Raw genomic sequence first — 23,318 nt, forward strand, 5'->3', positions numbered from 1 at the left:
TAATATGTCGGCGAGCCACTGAGATGGACTCGGTTATGAGCGGTTTATGATAAATAATAAACTGCTGGATTGTGAAATACCTCAGCATGATGAATAGCGCTGCCTTACAAAACACAAAAACAAATAATTCCCTGGCCCTTAAAGGGGTTGTTTGTAACTTTTATATTGGCGGCCTATAATTAGAATAGGTCATCAATATCTGATTGTTGGGGATGTGACACCCACAATCCCATCCGTTCAACTGTTCCCAATGCTGACAGTGGCTGGATGTACTGAGTTGCAGAGCTGCACAGCTATGTCAACGGTATAGGGTCCGCGGCCATGTACTGCACATCTGCCCCTTATTGATTTGAATAGGGACAGAAGTGCAGTACCCGGCCGTTGTCACCATGCAGTTGATGGAAATGTGTTGCGCAGCTCCTCAAGTTAGCATATCTGCCTGGCAGCAGCACTGAGAACAGCTGATTGGCAGGGTTAGTGGGTGTCGCACCTCCACCGATCAGATATTTATGAGCTATAATAAGGATAGGTCCTCAATGTAAAAGTCTCAGGCAACCTCCTTTTAACCCCTTCCCGACATGCGCCGGACATGTACTGTTCTGCGGTGGTGCGTTCCCGCAAAGACCAGTACATGTACGGCGCAGTGATTGGACGGGCTCACGCTGAGCGCCGCCACGATCATATGCGGGTGTCAGATCTGTGTGAGAGCTGACACCCCGCAGCATCGCCCACGATCGGTGCTAGCACCGATCGCGGGCGTTTAACCCCTCTGATGCCACTGTCAATAGTGGCAGCAACATCGTGGGGCATCGCAGAGGGAGTGGACTCCCTCTGTGATCCCATCAACACAACGCGATGTGATCGCGTTCTGTTGATGGTCTCTATAGTTACCTCCGGTTCCAAGATGGCCGCAGTGTCCTTCAGGGTCCTGCAGGAAGGTGGCCTCTCAGCGCCTGCTCAGAGAGCAGGAGCTGAGATGCCTCCTTCCTGCCTGTCAGATCGATGCTGCTCTGATGCTCTGCAGTGCAGATGCTTTGCAGAGCATCAGATCAGCGATCTGACAGTTTGAAAATGATGTCACACGCTGGGACAATGTAAAAAAGTAAAAAAACATTTAATAAAATTTATAAAAATAATTTTTTTTAAATATAACAAAATAAAGAAAAAAAAATATTAATCCAATAAATATATTTATCTGTGTAAAAAAAAAAAGAAATAAACAAAAAAAGTACACATATTTGGTATTGCCACATCCATAACGACCTGACCTATAAAAATATTCCACTAGTTAACCCCTTCAGCGAGCACCGTAAAAAAAAAACAAGGCAAAAAACAATGCTTTATCATCATACCACCGAACAAAAAGTGGAATAAAACGCGATCAAAAAGACGCCTGTAAATAATTATCGTACCACTGAAAACGTCACATTGGCCCGCAAAAAACAAGCCACCAGAACAGCTCCATCATCCGAAAAATAAAAAAGTTATAGCTCTCAGAATAAAGCGATGCAAAAATAATTATTTTTTCTATAAAATAGTTTTTTTCTTGTGTAAAAGCGCCAAAACATAAAAAAACAATATAAATGTGGTACCGATGTAATCTCACCAACTCAAAGAATAAATCTGCCTTATCAATTTTACCACATGCGGAACAGCATAAAAAAATCCCCAAAAAACAATTCCTGAATTGCTGGATTTTGTTCATTCTGCCACCCAAAATATGGAATAGAAAGCGATCAAAAAATGTCACGTGCCCGAAAATGGTACCAATAAATATGTCAAGTCGTCCCGCAAAAAACAAGCCCTTACATGACTCTGTCGGCAACAATATGGAAAAATTATAGCTCTCAAAATAAGGCGATGCAAAAACTTGTTTTTACAATAAAAAGCGTCTTTTAGTGTGTGACAGCTGCCAAACATAAAAACCCGATATAAATCTGGTATCGCTGTAATCGCACCGACCCGAAGAATAAAGTCGTCTAATCACTTATAATGCACGAGGAAAAGCGTAAAAAATAAATAAAACCAATTCTTCACATGTTGTTGATTGGTTCTTTGTGCCTCCCAAAGATCACAGTAAGGCTCGGCTCACATCTATCCGGCACTCTGCGCTGAGCGCTTACACTGGGGTTTCCGTGTAAATCTCTGAATTATGTGATTCAGGCGGAACCCCCAGCGGAAGATTCCCTGTAATGAGGCAGATGAAGGCACTGTGGACGCCGTCTGGCCTATGATCCGGCGGTGTCCGTCTTTTTACTAGGCATACATAAAAGTGCCGTCGGCTACAATTTTGTGCACTTCTGAAAAGAAGGACGATGCTGAACAAAGGCCAGACGGAGTCCAGAGTAACTCTGCTGCCTCATTATATTGAATGGATCACTTGGAGATTTCATCTAAATCACATCACTCGGAGATTTAGATGTAAACCCCGATGTAAGTGCTCAGCGTAGCGCGCAGGAAAACCGTGATCCAAAATGTTATGTAAAATGTTCCCAATAAAAACTTCAATTCCATTCACAAAAATAGCAAGCCCCCACTCAGGTCCGTCGTCTGTTAACAATAATATAGGTGCTTCCACATTACTGGTAGTACAAAGACTCTGGAAAAACAATAGGGCTCCTCGCCCTCCAAAAGAAATCCGGCGAATTCTGCGCTCCCAAATCCAAATGTCCCCCTCCCTTCTGAGCTTCAGTGTGTGTCTAAACCGCAGTTAACGTCCACATGTTTGGCATTCCTGTAGCGATGACAGCCTGTCTAATTTATGAATGCATGTCTCCAGAAGAAAAAGCTGGGCATAATGTACTGGTCACTACAACGTACTGGTCTCTACAACGGCAGTTTGCAATCTTCACCATCCACTGCTGCTTGTTTCTGGAAAACACCCATGGAGTCAAAATAGTCACTATACTTGTAGATAAAATTCACAAAGGGGTACAATTTCCAAAATGGGGTCACTTGAGAGGAATTCTGCTCTTCTAGCACGTAGGGGCTCTGTATATGGAGTCCACACACTATTCTAGGAAAATCTGGGCTCCAAAAGGCAAAAAGTGCTCCGTCCCTCCTGAGTCTCGCCGTATGGCTAAGCAGTACTGTACAGCCACATATGGGGTATTTCTACATTCAGCAAAAATTGTGGGACAAATTTTGGTGCCATTTTTACCCATTTCCCAGTTTGAAAATGTAAAATCTGGGGCTAAAACAATATTTTCGTGATAAAAATGTAAATATTTTTTCTTCACTGCCCAATGGTATAAAATTATGTGACACATGTGAGGCGGTGACCGGAATCGTATACGAGGGACCGTTACAGTTATATGAAAAAGTTTGGGCACCCCTATTAATCTTAAGCTTAATGTTTTATAAAAATTGGTGTTTTTGCAACAGCTATTTCAGTTTGATATATGTAATAACTGTTGGACACAGTAATGTTTCTGCCTTGAAATGAGGTTTACTGTACTAACAGAAAATGTGCAATCTGCATTCAAACAAAATTTGACAGGTGCATAAGTACGGGCACCCTTATCATTTTCTTGTTTTAAATACTCCTACCTACTTTTTACTGACTTACTACAGCACTTTTTTTTGGTTTTGTAACCTCATTGAGCTTTGAACTTCATAGCCAGGTGTATGCAATCATGAGAAAAGCTACTTAAAGTGGCCCTCCTCTGAAGAGTGGCATCATGGGCTCCTCAAAACAACTGTCAAATGATCTGAAAACAAAGATTATTCAACATAGTTGTTCAGGGGAAGGATACAAAAAGCTGTCTCAGAGATTTAACCTGTCAGTTTCCACTGTGAGGAACATAGTAAGGAAATGGAAGAACACAGGGACAGTTCTTGTTAAGGCCAGAAGTGGCAGGCCAAGAAAAACATCAGAAAGGCAGAGAAGAAGAATGGTGAGATCAGTCAAGGACAATCCTCAGACCACCTCCAGAGAGCTGCAGCATCAACTTGCTGCAGATGGTGTCACTGTGCATCGGTCAACTATACAACGCACTTTGCACAAGGAGAAGCTGTATGGGAGAGTGATGCGAAAGAAGCCGTTTCTGCAAGCACGCCACAAACAGAGTCGGCTGAGGTATGCAAAAGCACATTTGGAGAAGCCAATTTCTTTTTGGAAAAGGTCCTGTGGACTGATGAAACCAAGATTGAGTTGTTTGGTCATACAAAAAGGCGTTATGCATGGCGGCAAAAAAACACAGCATTCCAAGAAAAACACTTGCTACCCACAGTAAAATTTGGTGGAGGTTCCATCATGCTTTGGGGCTGTATGGCCAATGCCGGCACAGGGAATCTTGTTAAAGTTGAGGGACGCATGGATTCCACTCAGTATCAGCAGATTCTTGACAATAATGTTCAAGAATCAGTGATAAAGTTGAAGTTACGCAGGGGATGGATCTTTCAGCAAGACAATGATGCAAAACACCGCTCCAAATCTACTCAGGCATTCATGCAGAGGAACAATTACAATGTTCTGGAATGGCCATCCCAGTCCCCAGACCTGAATATCATTGAACATCTGTGGGATCATTTGAAGAGGGCTGTCCATGCTCGGCGACCATCAAACTTAACCGAACTGGAATTGTTTTGTAAATACCTTCATCCAGGATCCAGGAACTCATTAAAAGCTACAGGAAGCGACTAGAGGCTGTTATTTTTGCAAAAGGAGGATCTACTAAATATTAATGTCACTTTTCTGGTGAGGTGCCCATACTTATGCACCTGTCAAATTTTGTTTGAATGCAGATTGCACATTTTCTGTTAGTACAATAAACCTCATTTCAAGGCAGAAACATTACTGCGTCCAACAGTTATTACATATATCAAACTGAAATAGCTGTTGCAAAAACACCAATTTTTATAAAACAATAAGCTTAAGATTAATAGGGGTGCCCAAACTTTTTCATATAACTGTATATATCCCCCAGAATGTGTACAGAGACCTATTAAATCGTTTGGAGTGCATTGCAGTCACAAACTCACCTGTGGCTGCAATGCAGGAATGAAGGTGAGCAATGACCTGATCAGACTACCTGGCTAAGGCAGATTAAGTAAAACCCGGCAGGGCCTTCATTTGTTGGAGGAGGTCACAGGAGGCAATGGGGCGGCCTCCTCCCTCCAACCCGGGTTTTCCAGTGGCTCTTACTACCAGTCCTTTAAAACCCCAGCACTAAGGATTAGTGTTGTTCTATGTTGGAACCTTCTAGGAGCATAGCAGGGAAGCGCAGCAGGATTGAGGGTGGCTGAACCTACGCCTGGGAAGCCTCTGCACCTGTCAAGCTCCGAGTGGCCCGGCGCGGCTGTTGCCCACGGCAGCCGTTGTTTAAAGACTTGTGTTAACCCGGCTGTGAACCGGAGGACTGTCCTGTTTACCCGTGAGTTGCTTAATAACGCTGTTTATGTTGGACTTGCTCGGGTCACTGCCTCAGTTACTGCACGGTGTGAACACCGCCGCCTTACAGCTTGGTGGAGAATACGGGCAAAGTGACTGAGGCATACCCCCACCGGCAGCTGCATGGCCACAATCCGACCTGCCACCTTTCAGTTCCACCCCGTGGACAAAATGGAGGAGCTGTACAAACAGTGGATACTCTCCCAGCAGCAGCGTGATCAGCAGCAACAGTTACTGTACCAGCAGCAGAAAACAAACGAACTGTTGCTGCAACAGACTGTTACCATGCGGGACACACCGACGGCATCAGCCCCGAAACGTCGAGAGGCCCGGGACAAGGTTCGCTCAGCGTTGAGGAAGATGGGACCAGAGGACGACGTGGAAGCCTTCCTGACCATTTATGAGCGCACAGCGGAGCGGGAAAACCTACCGACCGGCCAGTGGGCAGAAGTGGTGGCTCCATTTCTGGTCGGCGATGCCCAAAAGGCCTACTTCGACCTAAGTAGAGAGGACGCCCAGGACTACCAGAGGCTCAGAGATGAGATCCTTGCCCGGCTGGGGGTCAATACATACGTGAGAGCTCAGCGTGTGTTTTCATGGTCCTATGTGGAGACCCAACCCGCTCTGTCTCAGGCTTATGACCTCCTGCAGCTGGTAAAGAGGTGGCTCCAGCCTGAGACTTTGTCTCCAGCCCAGATGGTGGAGAGGTTGGTGGTTGACTGGCTGGTGAGGACTCTGCCAGCCGCTATCCAACGTTGGGTGGGGCAAGGGGACCCGGCACACTCGACTAGGTGGTCAGCCTGATCGAGCGCTACTCGGCCACTCAGGACTTTATCCGGGACTCTGCCCCCTCGCGGCTGTCGCGCCGATCCCTGCCAACCCAGGAGTCGGGAAAGGGGTCGCGTCCCTCTGCCGTACCTGTGCTGACGGGGGAACCTCAGAGTGAGAGTGGCAGGAGACCGATTCCCTCCCAAACTGTCATAAGACCTAACAGTACCTCCACCCTTAGGTGCTGGTGGTGTCAGGGGCCGGGACATGTGGTTGCTAATTGTCCCCTAACTACTGAACCCATGGACTGCGGATATAGCCGCTGGGTCTCAATGTATGCCCAGACCGTCTGCACAGCGAGCGCCAACCCCCGGGACAGTGAACTCCAACTATGCCATGTACTGGTTAATGGGTACCCCATGGAGGCTCTCCTGGACTCAGGGAGCCTCGTGACTCTGGTACATGGGTCGCTGGTGGCAGTAGATAACCCCAGTGGACGGCCAGTCGGGGTTGTGTGTATCCATGGGGACCTCTGAGAGTACCCAACTGCGGAGGTAGTTTTGTCCACGCCATGTGGAGATATAAAACATGTGGTGGGGGTGGTAAAAACTATTCCCTATGGGACTGTGTTGGGGAGAGACTTGCCCCTGTTCTGGACTCTGTGGAAAAACAAAATACACTCTCCCCCGGTAAAAGGTATTACAGGCGCTGTGCCCGACGAACCTGCCGTAGGGGTGTCCAACCTAGGGACAGAGTGTGACCCCGATAGGTTTCCCTTAGAGGTGCTAGCAGGAGAGGTCGAGGAGACCTCATCGATCCCCAAGCTAGAAGTGTCCCGGGACACGTTTGGGACGGCTCAGCTACAGGATCCCACCCTGACTCAGGCGCGGGAAAGGGTGTTAGAGGTAAATGGCGTAGCCCAACAGCCCGGTGCAGATACTGTATTTCCACGCATGGTAGTCAACAGTGAGTTGCTCTATAGGATAGATAAGATCAGGGACGAGGTCGTGGAACAGTTGGTGGTACCTCAATCGTACCGTCGGGTGGTTCTAGATTTGGCACACACACACTGGCTGGGTGGACACTTAGGGGTAAAAAAGAAGCAAGAACGTATCTTGTAGTGGTTCTTTTGGCCTGGGGTTTACGCGGAGGTCAAAAGGTACTGCAAATCCTGCCCCGAATGTCAGTTGACCACACCCACAGCAAGTTTCCGTAGCCCATTGGTACCCCTGCCAGTGATAGAGGTACCTTTTGAACGGATTGCAATGGACTTGGTAGGACCCATTGTAAAATCCGCCCGTGGCCACCAACATATACTGGTGGTCGTCGACTATGCCACCCGGTACCCCGAGGCTATACCACTACGCCACACCTTGGCAAAACTGATTGCACGGGAGCTGTTTGCCATGTTCTGTCGCCTTGGACTACGTAAGGAGATCCTGACGGATCAGGGGACCCCATTTATGTCCAAAGTGACAAGGGAACTGTGCAAATTGCTAAAAATTAAACAATTGTGCACCTCGGTGTACCATTCTCAAACCGACGGGCTAGTAGAACGGTTCAATAAAACCCTCAAGTCCATGTTAAAAAAGGTGGTTTCTAAGGATGGAAGGGATTGGGACATGTTGCTACCCTATTTGATGTTCGCCGTCCATGAGGTACCCCAGGCTTCCACAGGGTTCTCTCCCTTTGAGTTATTGTACGGCAGACACCCTAGAGGTCTGTTGGATGTAGCCAAAGAGAAGTGGGAACAGGCGCCGACTCCACATAGGAGTATAATTGAACACGTGGCTAGTATGCAGGACCGGATTGCGGCGGTCATGCCCATCGTGAAAGAACATCTGTTAGATGCCCAGGCAGCCCAGAGGCGCACATATAATAAAAGAGCCAGAGTCAGGTCTTTTAACAAGGGCAATTGGGTGTTAGTACTGGTACCCACAGCCGAGAGTAAGCTCATGGCCAAGTGGCAAGGGCCATATGAGGTTCGAGAAAAAGTGGGGGAGGTAAATTACTGGGTGTATCAACCCGGAAGGAGGAAACCTGAGCAGCTTTACCATGTAAACCTGCTAAAGCCTTGGAAAGATCGAGAGTGTTTAGTTACAGACGTCACCCCGGGCATATCGCCAGAGAGTTCTCTACCTTCAGCCAGGGAAGCGTCCGAGGGGGAGGTCAGGATAAGTGATGCCCTCACTAAAGAGCAGTGACGGGAGGCTCACTCGCTGGTGCAGCACAATACCGTCGTGTTCTCAGAGCTACCAGGTAGGACTACGGTTATCCAACATGACATTGTCACCGAACCTGGGGTAAGGGTGCGAATAAGACCGTACCGGGTACCCGAAGCCCGGAGGCAAGCCATCACGGCTGAGGTAAAACAAATGCTTCAGTTAGGCGTCATAGAGGAATCACGGAGTGAGTGGGCTAGCCCCATCGTACTGATTCCAAAACCAGATGGATCGTTACGCTTCTGTAACGATTTCCGGAAATTGAATGAAGTGTCAAAATTTGACCTCTATCCAATGCCCAGGGTGGACGAGCTGATTGAGAGACTGGGGCAGGCCCAGTACTTTACCACACTCGATCTCACCAAGGGTTACTGGCTGGTACCTCTCACAGATTCGGCGAAGGAAAAGACCGCCTTCATAACTCCGGAGGGTTTATACCACTATGTGGTCTTACCTTTTGGGTTACATGGGGCCCGGCTACATTCCAGAGGTTGATGGACATAGTGCTCAAGCCTCATCACAAGTACACGTACGCGTATCTAGATGATATTATCATCTTTAGCACCGACTGGCATACACACCTATCACAGGTACAAGCGGTGCTGGATTCTTTCAGAGCCGCGGGGTTAAGGGCAAACCCAAAAAAATGTGCGATGGAGCTAGAGGAAGCCCGATATTTGGGGTATGTGATAGGCCGAGGAGCTATCAAGCCCCAAATCAATAAAGTTGAGGCCATAAAAAACTGGCCTAAACCGTTAAGTACAAAACAGGTGAGGGCGTTCCTTGGCATCCTTGGGTATTACCACCGGTTTATACCTAATTTTGCTGGGCGAACGGCGGCCCTGACCGATCTCTTGAAAGGGAAAAAAATCGATAATGGTTCGGTGGAACCCTCAGGCAGAAGAAGCTTTTCAGTCCATGACGTTGGCCCTCTGTGGACAGCCGGTCCTCATCAACCCCAACTTCAAGGAAACCTTCATTGTACAGACAGATGCTTCGGAGGTAGGCCTAGGGGCGGTATTGTCACAAAAAGTGAATGGTGAAGAGCACCCGGTCAACTACTTGGGTAGAAAACTTGTCCTGGCAGAGAAAAACTATAGCGTGGTAGAGAAGGAGTGTTTGGCTTTTAAGTGGGCCTTGCAATCACTATGTTATTATTTACTCGGGCGTCAGTTCCGCTTGGTGACGGACCACTCACCCTTGGTATGGATGAGGAATGCCAAGGAGAGGAATGCGCGAGTCACCAGGTGGTTCCTGTCACTGCAAAATTTCAGTTTCTCTGTAGAACATCGCCCTGGGAAGTTTCAAGCAAAAGCGGATGCCCTGTCCCGGGCACCCTGTATGGTGGCAAATGTTCAACCCCACAAGTTTGAACAGAGGGGGGGGATATGTGAGGCAGTGACCGGAATCGTATACGAGGGACGTTATATATCCCCCAGAATGTGTACAGAGACCTATTAAATCTATTGGAGTGCATTGCAGTCACAAACTCACCTGTGGCTGCAATGAAGGAATGAAGGTGAGCAATGACCTGGTCAGACTACCTGGCTAAGGCAGATTAAGTAAAACCCGGCAGGGCCTTCATTTCTTGGAGGAGATCACAGGAGGCAGTGGGGCGGCCTCCTCCCTCCAACCGGGTTTTCCAGTAGCTCTTACCACAGGTCCTTTAAAACCCCTGCACTAAGGATTAGTGTTGTTCTATGTTGGAACCTGCTAGGAGCATAGCAGGGAAGCGCAGCAGGATTGAGGGTGGCTGAACCCACGCCTGGGAAGCCTCTGCACCTGTCAAGCTCCGAGCGGCCCGGCGCGGCCGTTGCCCACGGCAACCGCTGTTTAAAGACTTGTGTTAAACCGGCTGCGAACCGGAGGACTGTCCTGTTTACCCGTGAGTTGCTGAATAAAGCTGTTTATGTTGGACTTGCTTGGGTTACTGCACGGTAAAATGGGGTCACTTATGGGGGGGGGGGGGTTCAGCTGATCTGGCACCTCTGGGGCTCTACCAATGTGACATGGCACCCTCAAACTAGTCCAACAAAATCTACACTCCAATATGGTGCTTCTTCCCTTCTGTGCTTTGCACTATGCCTTAAAAGTCGTTTTTGACCTCATATGGGGTATGTTCATACTCAAGAGAAATTGCACAAAAAAATTTGGGGTTGATTTTCTCCTGTTACTCTTGTGAAAATGCAAAATTTTGTGCTAAAAACATTCTTGCGAGAATTTTTTATTTTTTTTATTTTCACAGCTCAATGTTGTAAACTTCTGTAAAGCACTTGTGGTTTCAAAGTACTCACCACACATCTAGATAAGTTCCCTGAGGGGTCTAGTTTCCAAAATGGTGTCACTTATGGGGGGTTTCCACTATTTGGGCACATCAGGGACACTCTAAACGCGACATAGCATCCGCTAATTATTCCAGCAAATTTTACATTCAAAAAGTCAAATGACACTCCTTCCCTAACGAGCCCTGCCGTGCGCCCAAACAGTGTTTTTTCCCCACATATGGGGTATCAGCTTACTCAGGAGAAATTGCACAACAAATGGTATGGGGCAATTTCTCCTGTTACTCTTATGAAAATGCAAAATTGGGGGCTGAAAAACATTTTTATGGGAAAAAATGTGAAAATGTTATTTTTACGGCTCAATGTTATAAACTTCTGTGAAGCACCTGGGGTTCAAGGTGCTTACCACACATCTAGATAAGTTCCCTGAGGGGTCTAGTTTCCAAAATGGTGTCACTTGTGGGGCGTTTCCACTGTTTAGGAACATCAGGAGCTCCACAAACACAACATGGTGTCCGCTAATTATTCCAGCAAATTTTACATTCAAAAAGTCAAATGGCACTCCTTCCCTTCCAAGCCCTGCAGTGCGCCCAAACAGTGTTTTTTCCCCACATATGGGGTATCGGCTTACTCAGGAGAAAATGCACAACAAATGGTATGGGGCAATTTCTCCTGTTACTCTTATGAAAATGCAAAATTGGGGGCTGAAAAACATTTTTATGGGAAAAAATGTGAAAATGTTATTTTTACGGCTCAATGTTATAAACTTCTGTGAAGCACCTGGGGTTCAAGGTGCTTACCACACATCTAGATAACTTCACTGAGGTGTCTAGTTTCCAAAATGGTGTCACTTGTGGGGGGGTTCTACTGTTTAGGCACATCAGGGGCTCTCCAAACGCGACATAGCGTCCACTAATTATTCCAGCAAATTTTACATTCAAAAAGTCAAATGGCGCTCCTTTAATTCCAAGCACTGTTGTGCGCCCAAAGAGTAGTCTTCCTCCACATATTGGGTATCTGCGTACTCAGGAGAAATTTCACAACAAATTGTATGGTGCAATTTTTCCTGTTAACATAGTGAAAATTTGGGGCTGAAAAAAAACATTTTTGTGGAAAAATGTGATTTCTTTATTTTCACGGCTCAACGTTATAAACTTCTGTGAAGCACCTGGGGGTTCAAAGTGCTCACCACACATTTAGATAAGTTCCCTGAGGGGTTTAGTTTCCAAAATGGTGTCACTTGTGGGGGGTTTGCACTGTTTAGGCACATCAGCGGCCCTCCAAACCCGACATGGCGTCCGTTAATTATGCCAGCAAATTGGCACTCATTCCCTTCCAAGCCCTGCCATATGCCCAAACAGTGGTTTCCCCCCACATATTGGGTATCGGTGTGCTCAGGAGAAGTTTCACTACAAATTTTGGGGTCAATTGTCTCCTGTTACTCTTGTGAAAGTAAAAAAAATTGTGTCTAAAGTAACATTTTTGTAAAAAAAAAAAAGTTAAATGTTTATTTTTTTCCTTCCACATTCCAAAAATTCCTGTGAAGCACCTGAAGGGTTAATAAACTTCTTGAATGTGATTTTGAGCACCTTGAGGGGTGAAATTTTTAGAATGGTGTCACTTTTGGGTATGTTCTGTCATATAGACCCCTCAAAGTCACTTCAATTGTGATGTGATCCCTAAAAAAAAATGTTTTTTCTAAATTTTGGTGGAAAAATTAGAAATCGCTGGTCAACTTTTAACCCTTATAACTTCCTAACGAAAAAAAAAATGTTGGTTCCAAAATTGTGCTGATGTAAAGTAGATATGTGGGAAATGTTATTTATTAACGATTTTGTGTGACATATCTCTCTCATTTAAGGGCATAAAGATTAAAATTTTGAAAATTGCGACATTATCAAAATTTTCACCAAATTTCTGATTTTTTTCATAAATAAACATAAGTCATATCAAATAAGTTTTACCACTATCATGAAATACAATATGTCATGAAAAAACAATCTCAGAATCACCAGGATCCGTTGAAGCGTTCCGGAGTTATTACCTCATAAAGTGACACTGGTCAGAATTCAAAAAATTGGCCTGGTCAGAAAGGTGAAAACAGGCTTCGGAGTGAAGAGGTTAAAGGGTTAAATACAAAAATAAAATTATCACAGGTGATCAAGCAGTTGGAATTTTAATGCTTGAACCTTTTGCCTTCAGAGAGATAAGTTGCTGCAAGGTGTGCCTGGTAGTGTCGTTCTCCTCGCTCCCCATGGAAAACACATGAGCTCTGAGCCAAGCCAAACGCTCATATGTATGGGAGAAATAGTTGTCAATTACGAGATCTGTCCAACAGCTATCGTATTTGTATAGCCAGCTTAAACAAGAACTTTCACCAGTTTGAGCATGTTAAACTGGCCACATCATGATAGTGGCTGCAGAGCAAAAGCATAATTTTTATTTTTTAATTTCTCCTCTCCATTGTGGAACTTGCAACGTTTAGGTTATAATTTATGTTATAGATTCAACTAGGCACTACCAGAGATTTGTCTCTGGGCCCTGGGGATGTGAACTTATTCCACTGCATGAGCTTGACCAATAATAAGCAGGCAGTGTCATGTAGGGGAGAAAAGAACATGTCTTCCTCTACTCTGCAACTATTGTGTAGAGATATAGCAGAGCTTAGTTATGTGTTATTACACATTGCTGTCAGCTCTCAATCTTCCACCCCACTCTGACTGCTGTGAGATGAGATCTGAAAGTGTTTGTAATGATATATAACTCAGATCTGCTCTATCTCTATACAGAAGCTGCAGAGGAGAGCATGTTCTTTTCTCCCCTACTTGATGCTGCCTGCTCATTATTGGTCAGCCTCATGCAGGGGAAGCTGTACATGCCCCACCCAAGACAAATCTCTGGTAATGACCAGTTGAACTATAACAAATTATAACCTAAACTTTACCAGCTAATATCTCTGCAACAGAAAGGAGAAATAAAAAAATAAAAACTTTATTTTTACTCAACTTTCCAGAGACTACTTCAATATTGTGGCCAGTTTAACATGTTCCAACTGGTGAAAGGTCCTCTTTAAGCCCTGTGGATGTCTAGCAACTGTACTGTTGGAAGATCATCATATGTTGTTAACACCAAAAAATCCTGATAACAGGAACAATAACTTAAAGCAGTTTTCCGCTTTTAGACAAGTGGACTCCCAATGTTTCCTACGAGGGTCTGTCAATAAGTAATGCCTCCTACTTTTTTTCTCCTTAAATAAGGTAGTTATGTTAAATATTCGAATTTGGCACAATTTCTCAAACCTTCTTCTCCAATCCACAGCAATTGCAACTTCCTGCACCAACTGGGGGCAGGACTGTATCCGTTTGCAAAATGGCTGACATCGATGTTCATATTAGACAACGTTCTGTGATTGAATTCTTGCATGCAGACGGTGAAACGCCCATTCGAATTCATGAGAGACTGAAAAATGAGTACGGTGATGCAACAATGGATGTCAGTACTGTTAGACGATGGGTTCGTCGCTGTAACACAGCTGAAGGGCCATCACCGTTGGCTGACAAAATGCAGAGTGGCAGGCCAGTAACCGCAGTGACTCCAAGCAACATTCAGCGAGTCGATGACATCATTCGTGGTGACCGCCGGGTGACTGCAGATGAATTGTGTGGCATTATCAGCCTCAGTAAAGGCAGTGGGATGAAAATTATTGGACAACTGGGATACAGAAAAGTTTGTGCACGGTGGGTCCCAAGAATGCTTTTTACCATGCTGGAATACATGCCCTTGTTAAACGGTGGACCAAGACTCTGGAAATGGATGGAGATTATATTGAAAAGTGACAAATTAATCGTTAATGTTGTGGTTTTCAACCTATGTAATTGCATTTGAATTTCTTGCCAATTAAAAGGAGAAAAAAAATAGGAGGCATTACTTATTGACTGACCCTCGTATAATGTTCAATAACAAAATTAGTTTGTACTCAACTTTCCCGAGTCCGGCTACTGCTCCAGTCTCGTTGCTTTGGCTGCAGCAGTGACGTCATGTCAACAGCTCATATCAATGTTGTAACCAATCACTGAGCTCAGCGGTTCACACCGTCTACGTTGTTGCTGGACCCGAGGAGGGTGAGTGTTATGTGATTTTGTTAAATTACAGGAGACATAGCTATAAGATAACATGACACCCTGGGCAGGACCTAAAAGCTGTGATATACCTAATATAGGGTCTGAGGGAGTTGGTTCAAGATGCAAGGATAAATAACAAACTAAAGGGGAGATTCCCTGGGTCTGCATGGCCTTATCAGGCACCGCATTAGCCATAATACACTCTATCAGTTAGGCATGAAATGTTGATCTAATGGCTTTCTCATAATTAGCACATTAGACCTAGCTAATTTCAGTTAGACTGGGCAACCATCTAATATTTATGGGCATGTCCCAAAGCAGCAAGTAGAAAGAGAGAATCCAGCTTCAACGGTATAAAATCAGCAAGTCTTTATTGTGTCCATTAAAATATAAGGCAATTGTTATGACCAGGCAATAGAATGCAGTTGAGGTGAGGAAGGTGCGGATGAAAAACAACTCAACGCGTTTCGAACACCTGACGTGTACTTAGGCTCAGTTTGATGGACAAGGGGGTATTTAACAGATTGCAAAAATTAATTTGCATGATTAACTTCATTATACAACAGGTAAGTACAAAAGTACAATCTGAGTTAAATAAACATCTTCTATCTCTCAAGTCTACAATGACACAAGATGAATATGACGATTTCCACAAAAATCTGAAATCTAAAATTCATACTTAGGAAGATTCCATCATTACCTTTAAAAAAAGTAAATTCAACAAAGACACTTTTGATTACCAAAATAATTAAGTTTATGAGTGGGGCCATTGGGAATGACTAACTATGTTTCCTAAGTCTATTTTGAAAAAAAACACACTGGCACTTTATTGAACACACCGCAGAAGAACCCAGTCACTTTTTCCTCTTCCGATATAGAGTCCTCGGATGCATCCACCGATCATATTCAGGATAGCATGGGAAGCGCTTCTTTTAGCAAAATTTATACAAACAAATCACAATGAAACTATTATAAAAAGTAGCGCAAACACCCCAAATCTTCAAAAAACAGACAAGAAGGGGATGCAGAAAGCACCGCAGACACGTCGACTTTTTCAGGAGCCGTCTGAGAAGTTAAAACAAAACACAGCACTAGATGTTGTCAATTTATCATCTATAACATTATCTAATGCAGAAACTAAACTTCTTTCCTGTGGCATGAACTTTGGACCCACTAACTCCAAGTTGGATGTTTTCTCCACCATCAAGAATATTAACAAAGGGAATCTGTCACCCCCTGGGACTTTTCAGACCTCTAATACAGGCACAGAGGTGATAGAAATGTTAGTATATACATACCTGTATGGCCTAGGTTAGAGGTCTGCTTGCTTTGATATATCTTTTTGTAAAATCCATTTTCCTAGGCTTGGCGACCGGGGGACGCCAAGAAATCCCTGCCTACCTACTGTGTGCACGGGAGGGCAGGAGAGGGTGAGAATATTTCAATTAAGTAGGTAGGCGGGCAAATCCTACAATTCCTATCATGCACACCTTGCCTAAAACCCATAAAAATATTCTTCCACCCCCTATGCATCCCATAGTGTCTGGAATTAGGTCTTTAGGGGAATTGTGGCGCCCCTGCGGGTTCAGTCGCCACGGAGGTGCTGCATCTCACCCAGATGCGTGGTACCCCACTCTCAGGTAAGGAGGGAGTACTGCCCGGGACCCTCCCACCTGCATCCATCACTACACCATTCCAGACCAGCAGGCGGGGCAAGATGCACGTGTACAATGCTGAGCCCTGTCCCTGGTTGGAAGGGGGGAACCATGTAGTGTGTGTGTGTGGAGGAAGTAGATCAGGGGAGCACCGTCAGGAAGAGTATAAGAAGAGGGGGAACCATCTAGAAGTAGGTCAGTACAGAGGAGAAACAGTGGGGAGTGGGAGCTCAGAAGGAGCTCCACTCAGGAGAGAGGAGAGCGGGCCTAGTCTAAGAGGCCTAGGAAAGAGAGAGAGAGAGGACGGGAGCAGAGGGAAGGCTCCAGGGACAGAGGGGATCTCACGGGCATGGGAAGTGCAGGAAGCCACCCGTGCGCCCGAATCTACACAGACGTGGAGGGATCAGGCCGCAGAGGGGACCGGCCCCTAAACTAGTGGAGAACAACCAGGCTCAGCTAGATAACCGGAGGCTGCTGTACTTGCAAGGTGCAGCTGCCAACCACCACAATTACATCGCTGAAAATGTGGCCGCGTAGGGTCCAGGGGACAGCACGTCGCCAGACAAGATCCGAGGCTACCGGCTTGGGACACTGAATGTGAGGCGCAGGGGAGGAGGGTGAGAGCCAGCGCTGGGAAGACGACTGAGAAAGGAACATAGAACGGGGTCCCGTTTAAGTACTCCTGAAATACTTGAGAGCTGCTGAACCCCTTCCTTGGTGAACACAGGACGACGTGGGCGGTTATAATCCGGAAAGTGTAAACTGAGGAACTTAAAAACTGTGAGTAAACCTTGAAGACTGCACCCCACTGTGTCCTAGAATTATTGCTGCGCCATCACCAGCCCTGCACTACACAGCACCAACAACATCTACCTCATACAATATACCATTTCCTGCCCTGGAGCTAAGCTCTGCCTGTGGAGAGCTGAACCAACTCTGCTGCGTCACCATCAGCTCCAGAGGATCTGCACCGCAGGGGCCCCATATAGCCGCATACCACAGGTGGCGTCATGAACATTATCTCTAAAAACTTTATTCCTCTTGTACTTTTCCCCTTTTATTGACCGCCCTGGGTCACTGACCGGGTCACTGCCACTGTGACATCCCCCAGCATCGACTGGCCCGGCTACCGAGTACCCCACGGCCCAGGGGGCACGTCAGAATGCCTTGGCCAATTGTTGGACACAGCATTACAACCATAGGCGGATTATAATGAGGGCAATCTGAGCTACCGCCCAGGGCCCTAGGCTCCGGGGGGCCCATCGCTAGATTGCCCTCATATAATCCTTTGTGCACATCTGCAGCTCGGTAGCGTCTAGATTGGAGTAGATTTTTTTGAGGGGATGATGTCACTGGAAGGGGCGGAGCCTCCTTCAGTCCAGTGAAGACCATAGCAGGAAGCAGCGTTTTATGCTGAGGCTGCTGAAGAGGAGAGGACTTAGTGGCTGCACGATGGAGCTGTGTGCAGATGGGAATGAAGACACAAGACTCAGTGTGAGTGCCAGGCTGAGGGTGAAATTTTGATGCGGGATGGCTGCAAGGGGAAATGGGTAATGTCACTCTTGTGAGGCTGCATGGAAGGTGGCTGTGTGGGGCTGGGCGATGTGTGGTGAAGGGAGTGATGCTACTCACATGGGGCTGCATAGTGAAGGGGGTAATGTCACTTATGTATGGCTGCATGCTGAGTGCCTGTGTGGAGAAGGGGGTGATGTGACTAGCGTGGGGATGCATGCTGGGTGGCTGTCAGGGAGCTATGTGGGGCTTATACTGTATATAGGTAGTTAAATGAGTTCTCATACTGAATCTAGGTAGCTATGTGGGGGCTCATACTGTATGTATAGGGTTGTGTGGGGACTCATACTCTATATAGGGAGCTTTGTGGAGGCTCAAACAGTAAGTACGGGGCTGTATGGGGGCTCATACTGTATGTAGGGGCTATATACCTCACGTTTCTGTGAGGTATATGGATGTTTTGTGATTTAATTACACAGCCACTTAACTGGCCATTTATGATCTGAAGGGTTACTAGTATCTATATTTTATAAATGTTTATTAAATATTATCTGATCACCTATAGAGGTTGCCTGGTCAGGTAGAGTAGTGGCGGGGCTACATAGGGGCGGTCGACAAGGAGCGGGGGCGCCATACCGTGTAAACTTAGGGTGCCAACCTCCGCTGTCAGGAAGGGAATTGTGAAGGGCAAAACTAGTCCCTATCTCCCCTCATTTCTGCTCTTTTTCATATCACTGTTTTTCTGTGCTATGTGTGTGTATTTATGTCTGTATGTTTTGGGGTTTTTAAACTAAATAAAGAGAATTTTTCAAGGTTATTTTTGTTATGGTTTACATGTATAAGGCCCCATAGCTTGATCGCTTTGGTTGTTGATTGAGGGAGCTATGTGGGGGCTCATATTGCATATAGGGCCATGTCAGCATACTTAATTCTGCTTAATATTAAGTCATAATTATTTTTTATACTATGGTAATATTGAGCAGAATTAATTTCAGCCTATTTGTTCGGCCTCCACAACAGTCACGGTCTCTCACCACTGATCTATTATGTATAGTGCTGTTATATATGGCGCTGTACATAAGAGAAAAATTTGCGTGTGTTACTAACATGACCTATCACATGATAATAATAATAATAATAGTTTTTATTTCTATAGCGCCAACATATTCCGCAGCACTTTACAAATTTTAGGGCGGACATATACAGACAGTACAGAATAAGCATATCTCATATCGAAAGGAGTGAGGGCCCTGCTCGCAAGCTTACAGTCTATGAGGAAATGGGGGAGACACAAAAGGTAAAAAGTACATATATTTTATAATGCAGCCTTGATATACTAAATAGGATAAATAATACATGGACTGGTCGCCTGCCAGTATGTGTACCGTCCTGACAGAGGCTATTGAGTGCATGGTTGGTATGAACCTGAAGTTGAAGAAGATTTTAATTTGGGGGAAAACTGGGACGGACAGAGTGTGTTTAGGCGATACGCCAGTCTAAAGAAATGTGTTTTTAGGGTTCGCTTGAAACTGTGGGTATTGCGAATTAATCGAACTGTCCTGGGTAGTGCATTCCAAAGAATTGGCGCAGCACGCGAGAAATCTTGGAGACGGGAGTGGGAAGTTCGGATTATGGAGGATTTTAGTTTTAAGTCATTTGCAGATGATCTATCAAATGGGATCATGTGACATGTTACGTGATACATCCGGTACCGTGGGGGGCCCACACCTTCTAAACTGCCCTGGCTACTCTTAATCCACCCCCGATTACAACCTTTGGTCCAACACACCCCAGGTTATTTAAAAGATTCAAAAGACGTACTTAACATGTTTCATGGCGTCACTTGGGATCCGGAATGGCCTTGGATTACATGTGATGTTATCTCCTTATATACTTGCAAACCTTACCAGATTGCTATTCAGGCAGTGGACTACCACCTCACCAAATACAGTACTTCCAGCAATTTACAATGGTTTATTAAATCTACTTTATTGTTTCTGCTTACCCATAATTATTTAGTCTTTAACAACAATTTTTTTTGTAAAAAAATGGCGTTTCTATGGGAGCTAAGTGGCTACCGAAGGAGAGAAATCTAGTTATGGCGTGGTGGGAAGAGGTGTATATTTACAGTGAGGATAATCCCTTTTTGAATTCTATCAAATGGTATGCTAGATGTATAGATGATTTACTATTAGTGTGGGGAGGTGAGATGTCCCTTATTCCTTTTTTGTTCATTTAAATAAATTCAATTTAAAATTTACCTCATTTTCCCATCATGACACGATTTGTTTTCTGGATCTCTGCTTGAGTGGCAAATCAGGAATACCTATTTCTAGCTGCACGTATAGAAAAAAATCAGCCAGAAACACTCTCCTTCATGCAAATAGCCATCATCCTCCCCACGCTATTAAATCCATCCCTATGGGAGAACTGACCAGAGCTAAACGAAATTGTAATAATATATCATCATATAATAAAGAAGTGGAAACTATTAAACACTGGTTAAAAATTAGCAGCTATTCTAACTGGACTCTGGAACATGCTGCACACATAGTGGACTCAAAGTCCAGGGAAAATGTAATGTCCCAAAAAATACAAAAATGATTAACCACAAATTACCACAAAAACCTACTCTGGTTCTTACCTATAGTTCCCACTTTAAATCGATTTCTGACATAGTATACCACAATTTACATATTCTTAGAAATGATGACGTTATGGACACAATTCTTAGTGATGGCATAAGAATTGTCTCTTGACGTGCTCCTACAATTGGTAACTCTCTATCGCCCAGTTTACATATCTCTCATGTTAAACCTCGTCCACAGCACTGGTTATCTTTATTGGGCTATTTCAAATGTGGCCAGTTCCCTTGTAAAACTTGCACACATTCTCACAAGACTTCCACTTTTTCATGTTCTGATGGGACTAAACCTTTCAAAATCAAAAATTTCTTCAACTCCAATTCTGAATCTGTAGTGTACATTATAGAATGCCGAATGTGTAATTTAGAAAATTAAAAACTAGGTTGAGGGAACATTTACATCATATAATACAACCCACCAATTATAATGTATCTAATTTTTCAAAACATACTATTAATGTGTATGATAGGCAAACTACACATTGTGCAGTTTACGGGTTTGAACATACTCACAAACACATTAGAGGCGGTAATAGGGAAAGACAATTACGTGACAGAGAAGCTTAACAGCTGCGTTCCTGCAGGTTTAAATTTAAAGAGAAATTATGCTACACTATTAAATCATGTGTTCTCAATAGGATTATTGCAGTGTTTTCTCTTATAATATTCTACGGGGTGATATTTCATTTTATTCTTGTTTTTTGTATGTTGTTTTTTAATGGATCTCTCCTTACCTGTTGTATAATGAAGTTAATCATGCAAATTAATTCTTGCAATCTGTTAAATACCCCCTTCTAGTTTCCTTGTCCATCAAACTGAATCTAAAGACATGTCAGGTGTTCGAAAAGCGTTCAGTTATTTTTCATCCGCACCTTCATCACCTCAACTGCATTCTAATGCCTGGTGTGAAGACACAGGGGTCAGTGGGTGCTCTTGTCCGCTGGCCCAGCGGTCTTTAGAAAGACTGCATGGACCAGGGCTCATAACACTGAACGGCCGCTCTCTTTTACCATGGGCAGAACACAGGGTGATAGTAAACAGTGTGGCAATAATTTATTGAACCACAAGCAATCAATAACATATAGAACAGTCCCAGCAACTACACAAAATGGGGAATATTACAGAGTCTCACCCTTCTGGGATTTGGGCAGTGAGATATGTGGCCAGGTGACATGTTGTCCCAACCTGGATTCTTCAAATCGTCTCTGAGAGTTCAGTAATGGTCAATGGAGAAGTTCTGTATTTTTCCAGCCAGGACTGTGTTCCCTTAGGCTGACATCCTCTAGAGTCTCCCAGAACAGACGCAGAGACCCCCTTTTTATAGTTCACATTTGTCCTTTCAACCAATTATTCACAGGTCAAGGGTCAGGGATCATGAAATTAATTCACAATGCTCAAATATCCACAGCTCATCCCCCCAATGTTGGCTGGCAAACACCCTACAATGCTATTTAACATATCTAGCAAACATCCATTGTTCAGAGTCCCTGTATTGCAAAACTGGCAGAGGATACGTTGTAAGAGCTGATATAAGATGTGAATAGCAGACATTCATCAATTACCAATGTCACTTCAAGTGATCAACATTCAGGTTTACACGAACAATAGTCTGTGTTGAGCAACCAAAGAAGAACACAAGTTCAAAAGTCAACATAACAATAAGGCTATGTGCTCACGATGCAGAAATCCTCCGGATTTTTCCTGAGCATTTTTGCATCTCCCTGGCAGAAAAAACGCATGCGGATTTTACATGCGTTTTTCCTGCCAGGAACAAGCGTATGTCCCGCGTTTTTCACATGCGTGCACATGTAGTCATGCGGATATTAAGCGATTCAATGCAAGTCAATGGCGGCAAAAACGCTGCGCTTGCGCAAAATAATTGTTAATGCTGCGGATTTTTCCGCAATGATAATCCGCAGTGGAAATTTCTGCAGCATGTGTACAGCATATGCGGATTATCATTGGGGAACATTGCAGACCTTCTACCAAGCATTTTTTATGCGTTTCTGCAGTGGAATTGCCGCTGCGGAAACGCTTAAAAAATGCATAGTGGGCACACAGCCTTAAGGTGTATGGTTCCTGACCTATGAAATGTATGTCTGGCATAATTAAGAAGAAAAGCTGTGTCGTCACAACTGGTCATACCAATTGCCTTATATTTTAATGGACCGAATAAAGACTTGCTGATTTTATATTGTTGAAGCTGGATTCTCTCTTTTTACTTGCAAGCTGCACACTAAGTCTGGCAGGGATTTCGCGCTTCATTCTATGGACCTCATGGGATAATTCCCAAGGGTGAGCTGAATAAACTTTTCTTTTTGCATGTCCCAAGTCTCCCCGATGGTACATGCCTAGAATAAAAAGATTAAGCAGTTAGGTTCCCAGTGGAGATTAAAGCCCCCGTCTCACATAGCGAGATCGCTAGCGAGATCGCTGCTGAGTCACGGTTTTGGTGACGCAACAGCGACCTCACCAGCGATGTCGCTTTGTGTGACACTTTGCAGCGATCAGGCCCCTGCTGTGAGGTCGCTGATCGCTGTGTGTGACCAGCAGGACCAGCAATCAGGCTGGTAACCATGATAAACAGCGGGTTACTAGGGGCACACGCGCACTTAGTAACCCGCTGTTTATCATGGTTACCACTCTGCTACGGTGAGCGGTAACCTCCCGCTCACCGTAGCAGAGTGGTAACCATGATAAACAGCGGGTTACTAGGTGCACG

At 44.8% G+C, this 23,318-nt stretch overlaps 1 protein-coding gene across 3 annotated transcripts in view; it reads right to left on the reverse strand.

The window, feature by feature from the left end:
• GAL3ST1 (galactose-3-O-sulfotransferase 1) overlaps positions 1-23,318 on the reverse strand; it is a 177,647-nt gene that overhangs the window by 147,631 nt on the left and 6,698 nt on the right. Inside the window, exon 1 of one of the 3 annotated variants that reach the window (XM_073671167.1) lies at positions 20,214-20,500. The exons of the other annotated variants lie outside the window; for them this stretch is intronic. The gene's annotated coding sequence lies outside the window, so the exon portion shown is untranslated. Of the gene's footprint in view, positions 1-20,213; positions 20,501-23,318 lie in introns of those variants that run through there. 3 annotated transcript variants of the gene reach the window in all.

Source organism: Phyllobates terribilis, unplaced genomic scaffold (genome assembly GCF_046119375.1).
Source record: "Phyllobates terribilis strain yellow unplaced genomic scaffold, ASM4611937v1 Scaffold_1__5_contigs__length_1240528914, whole genome shotgun sequence".
In the NCBI taxonomy this organism is placed as follows: domain Eukaryota; kingdom Metazoa; phylum Chordata; class Amphibia; order Anura; family Dendrobatidae; genus Phyllobates; species Phyllobates terribilis.